Genomic DNA, 6,680 nt, shown 5'->3' with positions numbered 1-6,680 from the left:
TGTTCTCAAATTGTTCCGAGAACGTTAAGAAAACATTCCATAAAAAAAACCAAGAAAACCCTTTAGTAATGTTCAGAGAATGTTAGTAGTGTTCTAAGAATGTTATTTAAAAACATATATATTCTGTTCTCAGCATAAACAAAACTCTATCTATCCTCTATCTTGTAAAGTGTGTTCAGATGTGTTGGCGGTGCCAAATAATCAGCCACACTGATTAATGGGCACTAATGAGTGCTTGTTTCCATTGAAATGGGGTCTGTTGAATAGATTCAAATTAACAACTTTGTAGGCGTAAAAAAAAACATGGCATGATAGGGAACAGAAAATTCTGTTCTGTCTGTCTGTCTGTCTGTCTGTCTGTCTGTCTGTCTGTCTGTCTGTCTGTCTGTCTGTCTGTCTGTCTGTCTGTCTGTCTGTCTGTCTGTCTCCCTGTCTGCCTGTCTCCCCGTCTGCCTGCCTGTCTGTCTGTCTCCCCATCTGCCTGTCTGTCCTACCCTGTCACACATGGCACCAGCCTCTTAATATGTGTGACCCCATGCACTACGGTCCCAGGCCAGGCTTTATAGAAAAACGGTACAATTAAAAGTACAGTACAATTATTTCAAAAAACGATGACAAAAGTATACAGAGTATACAGCCCTTTATGAGTGAATAATGCATTCATATGAGCTAGGAAAACAAGCATTTGGCTGCTATAACATCTGCTAAACTTTATACGCGACAAGAAGAGAGGGGCAAGTTTGCAATGGCGACAGGCAGGTTGTTGCTTTTGTTCCCGGTGCTTGTTAACGAGGCCGACGGGCTCGGCTGGCGAGGCGGGTGCGGGTGCATTTACGGAGGGGGATGCCAGGAATGGGGATGGCACTAATAGAGCAAACCCTGTTTGTTGGCGTGTAGCGTGTCTCTCTCTGTCCGCTGGTCTGAACATGCCCTGGCTTGTGTATAAACCACAGAGCCCAGGGAGAATGAGTGCTGGCTGGGGACAGAGACAGGGTAGAGGGGGTGGAGAGGGTGGTGGAGGGAGGGAGCAGACAACGGTAGCCTTGCGCCTGACGCGTGGCAGGTCATTATGGGGCCCAGTTGGACCATGGCTAAAATGCTGGAGGTGGTTGGGGGTTCAGTGATCTGGCAGGTGCTCCTTTTGTCTTTCCATTGAGCCAGTGCCCTCAGACAATGGACCTTTCTGAAGAACCTCTGTCGCTCGGTCGGCTCGCCACTCCATGCTCCATGCATCATGCATGACATGTACCCGACGCGGCCGCTTGACAGTAACTGCGGAGTGGCAAACACTGACTCCTTTGGCCTGGTTGTCTGGACTGGAACCGCTGTTGCACTCCTCTTTGGACTGGTTGTCTGGACTGTAACCGCTGTTGCACTCCTCTTTGGACTGGTTGGCCAGTAAACTTGGGTCTACAGTATTTGCTTCCTAACAAGGTAGAACAGTTGAACTCTTATGAATACACCCTCCTGTCTGTCTCTAACTGTTTGAACAACATAGCCTGTTCACACAATCAAGTGGCCTACCTGGATAACAAGATGTTTATTTCTCAGAATGAGAACGAGTTTCCAATTCCTTATACAAATGCATATTTTTATGCTCATTGCACATTTATAAAACACAGACTAGACAGCTAGCGCATAACAGTCTGTGGCTAAAATGCTTCTTAGAGGTATGTGGTAGCGCACATTAATTTACCACAACCATGTTCATTGATACTCCCGAGTAGGGTCTGCTCTGTTCTATATTTTGGGAGTTGAGAACAGGAGGCTGCTGAGGGGAGAACGGCTCATAATAATGGCCAGAACGGAGCAAATGGAATGGCATCAAACACCTGGAAACCATGTGTTTGATGTATTTGATACCATTCCACTAATTCCTCTCCAGTCATTACCACGAGCCCGTTGTCCCCAATTAAGGTGCCACCAATCGTCTGTGGAGTTGAGACACAGAAAGAGGTTAAGTTCACCTCTATTACAGTAAAATAATGTCTCAATGTGTGTAGAAACCTCAAATTGTTGTCAGTGAGGAAGAAGTGATCTTTCTCTCTTTGTTGTTGAGTGGCAGGGGGAGGAGCTTGGTGTTTGTGTGCGAGTGGGTGTCACACTCTGAACATAGTTTGCGTTGTTTGTTTTGGTTGGTCAGGGTGTGATATGAGTGGGCATTCTGTGTTGTATGTCTAGTTTGTCTGTTTCTATGTGTTAGGCCTGATATGGTTCTCAATCAGAGGCAGGTGTTAGTCGTTGTCTCTGATTGGGAACCATATTTAGGTAGCCTGTTTTGTATTGTGGGGTGTGGGTGATTGTTCCTGTTTCCAGTGTTCCTGTGTTTGTGTTCACATTACGGGACTGTTTAGTCTTCGTTCATTTTGTCGGTTTATTGTTTTTTTGTTCGTTGTTCAAGTATTCTATTAAAATGGATAATCATCACGCTGCATTTTGGTCCTCCTCTCTTTCGCCCAATGAAGAACGTTACAGTGGGAAGGTGCACGGTGCACAGAAAGAAGAGAAGGAGAAGAGACCAAAGACATGAACACTCATAAAAACTGAAATAGATATACATAGTATAATATATAAATATATAAATATATAAAACCTTGAATCTTGTGATACAGGCATGTGGAACATTGCGTTAAAACATATATTATAATTAATTTGATCTCAAAAAAAGATACATCCCTTTTCCCTCTTTCAAAGATAATTCATAAAAACCCCAAATAACTTCACAGATCTTCATTGTAAAGGGTTTAAACACTGTTTCCCATGCTTGTTCAATGAAACAATTAATGAACATGCACCTGTGGAACGGTCGTTAAGACACTAACAGCTTACAGACGGCAGGCAATTAAGGTCACAGTTATGAAAACCTAGGACACTAAAGAGGCCTTTCTACTGACTCTTAAAAACACCAAAAGAAAGATGCCCAGGCTCCCTGCTCATCTGCGTGAACATGCTTTAGGAATTCTGCAAGGAGGCATGAGGACTGCAGATGTGGCCAGGGCAATAAATTGCAATGTCCGTACTGTGAGACGCCTAAGACAGCGCTACAAGGACAGACAGCTGATCGTCCTCACAGACCACGTGTAACAACACTTGCACAGGATCGGCACCTCCGAACATCATATCTGCGGGACAGGTACAGGATGGCAACAACAACTGCCCGAGTTACACCAGGAACGCACAATCCCTCCATCAGTGCTCAGACTGTCCGCAATAGGCTGAGAGAGGCTGGACTGAGGGCTTGTAAGGCAGGTCCTCACCAGACATCACTGGCAACAACGTCACCTATGGGCACAAACCCACCGTCGCTGGACCAGACAGGACTGGCATAAAGTGCTCTTCACTGACGAGTCATGATTTTGTCTCACCAGGGGTGATGGTCGGATTCACGTTTATCGTCGAAAGAATGAGCGTTACACCGAGGCCTGTACTCTGGAGCGGGATTGATATGTAGGTGGAGGGTCCGTCATGGTCTGGGGCGGTGTGTCACAGCATCATCGGACTGAGCTTGTTGTCATTGCAGGCAATCTCAACGCTGTGCGTTACAGGGAAGACATCCTCCTCCCTCATGTGGTACCCTTCCTGCAGGCTTATCCTGACATGACCCTCCAGAATGCCAATGCCACCAGCCATACTGCTCGTTCTGTGCGGGATTTCCTGCAAGACAGGAATGTTAGTGTTCTGCCATGGCCAGGGAAGAGCCCAGATCTCAATCCCATTGAGCACATCTGGGACCTGTTTGATCGGAGGGTGAGGGCTAGGACCATTCCCCCCAGAAATGTCCGGGAACTTGCAGGTGCCTTGGTGGAAGAGTGGGGTAACATCTCACTGCAAGAACTGGCAAATCTGGTGCAGTCCATGAGGAGGAGATGCACTGCAGTACTTAATGTGGCTGGTAGCCACACCAGATACTGACTGTTACTTTTGATTTTGACCCCCCTTTTTTCAGGGACACATTATTCAATTTCTGTTAGTCACATGTCTGTGGAACTTGTTCAGTTTATGTCTCAGTTGTTGAATCTTGTTATGTTCATACAAATATTTACACATGTTAAGTTTGCTGAAAATAAACACAGTTGACAGTGAGAGGACGTTTATTTTATTGCCAAGCCCTAGGCCTGCAACCGAAAGGTCGCTGGTTCAAATCCCCAAGGCGACTAGTTGAAAAAAATTTCTGTGCCCTTGAGCAATGCACCCAACCCTAATTGCTCCTTTAAGTGTGTCTGCTAATTGACTAAAATGTAAAAATAGGACGAGTCATGTGGGGATTGTCAATGAGGCGTACGGTGATTGTTGCTATGTGGAGGCAATACTAAGATTTTGAATCTCAAGTCACACAATTGCATTTTAATATCTCAAGGTGGGCTTAATCCAATCATGTTTTGCTCACAGCATTACACTGAGCTGAACAAAATGCGATGTTGCTCATTTGATACTGCATGAACTCTGTAAGGAACAAGAACTAAAAGAGAGCCTTCTGCCAAATAGCCTACTAATAATGTGTATTACCAAACATAAGCAAGTGCAAGTTATCTGTCATCGGACCGGCTCTGAAGGATTTTACTGTCTGGTGTGAGTCATCCCATTTAAAATCCACTCCACCCTGAATTCCGCAAGTACGGACTACCTAAGGTTAAAAAAAAAATATAGGGCCAAGTTCTCTTTTATTCCAAATGCAATTCTGCAACATAACAAAATGTTGGACTAATTGTACTTAGCACTTGCACTATGAAACTGCACTTCCCCTGCCTATTGCCTTGTACATATCCTTTGCTCTTTACTTTTAGATGTGATATGTTTTATGACTGCTGCAAGATGAATTGCCTCTCTGAGGTCATTAACGTTTTCTGAATCTGTATCTAGATCGTCCACAGGTCATACTGTTGGCTAAGGGTTAGGGGTAGGGATAAGAGGCCTATTATGCACAACAGCTTTCTTGGAAGGGCCCAACAATAGTAAAACAACAGATTTTCCCCTACTGTAAGATATCAAGAGCAACTAGATTGATGCTACAGTCATGTTCTAGACTAGTAAGCAAGCACCAACAAATGGACCTGCCACAACCCAAATCCACCCTCATGTGGACTACAGTCACATGTCACATAATTGTAAATGAAGTAATTAGAGGTAAGTTCCTTTCTCAAGGGCACAACAACAGATTTTTCTCCTAGTCTGCTCAGAGATTCAAACCAGCAACCTTTCGGTTACAGGCCCAACTGTCTTAGCCACCAGGCTACCTGCCTGATGAGTTGTACTCATCAAGGACATGGTATTTCACGATTAAGATCAGTTATTTGATTCAATGTTAACCAGACTCACAAACTAACTGTGCTTATTATATATGCTGCCTTTTTGTATGATGAAGTAATGTCTCAAAGACAAATGAATTATAGAATAATACCCTGATGTAAGTCATACATTTTTACATTTAGTATAGCTGAGTTTATAAGTCACTTACACCTTCTAAAAATATGTTATGTACCACAGAAATAATTTATTTAGGGAAGTATGTATCAAATGAACATACTCTTCTGAAAAAGGCACCTTCTACCCTGTATAGAAGCTGGTTTCACTTAATTTGAGTTTTTGTAAGTTTGACTTCTCTTCACCCCAATGCTGGTTGGGTTTGGAGAAGGCACAGCAGGAGCCAATGGAGGGGGCACGGTGCCCGCTCTCTCATATGCGTTTGTGAACGTAGCGCATTGTCCTGACATGAACGCAGTTCTAATTATGTTGACAGCCTTTATTTGGAGAGTGGGCCCTGCCGCCAACACATCATCATTGTTCACTAATATCTGTCTGTTTGCTATTGTTTGAAGCATCTAGGTTGTGTGGAGTCCAATCGTTGGCTGCATATGCACAAAGAGAGAGGAGCTTGGTTTGGTCGGTTCAACCATAGGGCCATTGACATGTAACACACAACAGGAGGGAGGCTTGGTGGCATGGACGGACAAATGATTACAAATCATAATGTACCTTATCATGCATGTCCTCGGTTTGGTCAGCTATGTTATTTTTGCAACTAGAGTAGTATAAGCATATGAAGTGTGCTGCACTCCTATGTTATTTTTGCAACTAGAGAAGTATAAGCATATGAAGTGTGCTGCACTCCTATGTTATAGAACAGAAAGTTAGTTATCTCTGTTTGAACATATAACAAAGACTGTATATTTCTCACATTGTATGAAGTGATTTTGAGATAAAGTAATATAGCGCTAATAAATTCAAATCTATGTCATATATACAGTACCAGTCAAAAGTTTGGAAAAACCTACTTATTCAAGGGTGTTTCTTTATTTTCTACATTTTAGAATAAGACTTCAATACTTCAAAATATGAAATAACACATATGTAATCATGTAGTAACAAAAAAGGTGTTAAACAAATCAAAATATATTTTATATTTGAGATTGATGACAGCTTTGCACACTCTTGGCATTCTCTCAACCAGCTACATGAGGAATGATTTTCCAACAGCCTTGAAGGAGTTTCCACATATGCTGAGCACTTGTTGGCTGCTTGTTCTTCACTCTGCGGTCCAATTCATCCTAAACCATCTCAATTGGGTTGAGGCCGGGTGATTGTGGAGGTCAGGTCATCTGATGCAGCACTCCATCACTCTCCTTCTTGGTCAAATAGCCCTTACACAGCCTGGAGGTGTGTTTAGGGTCATTGTCCTGTTA

The sequence above is a fragment of the Oncorhynchus mykiss genome, chromosome 2 (genome assembly GCF_057628025.1).
Source record: "Oncorhynchus mykiss isolate SJ-2025 chromosome 2, ASM5762802v1, whole genome shotgun sequence".
NCBI lineage: Eukaryota > Metazoa > Chordata > Actinopteri > Salmoniformes > Salmonidae > Oncorhynchus > Oncorhynchus mykiss.
The sequence above is the reverse complement of the archived record's forward strand: the minus strand, read 5'-3'. Positions refer to the sequence as shown.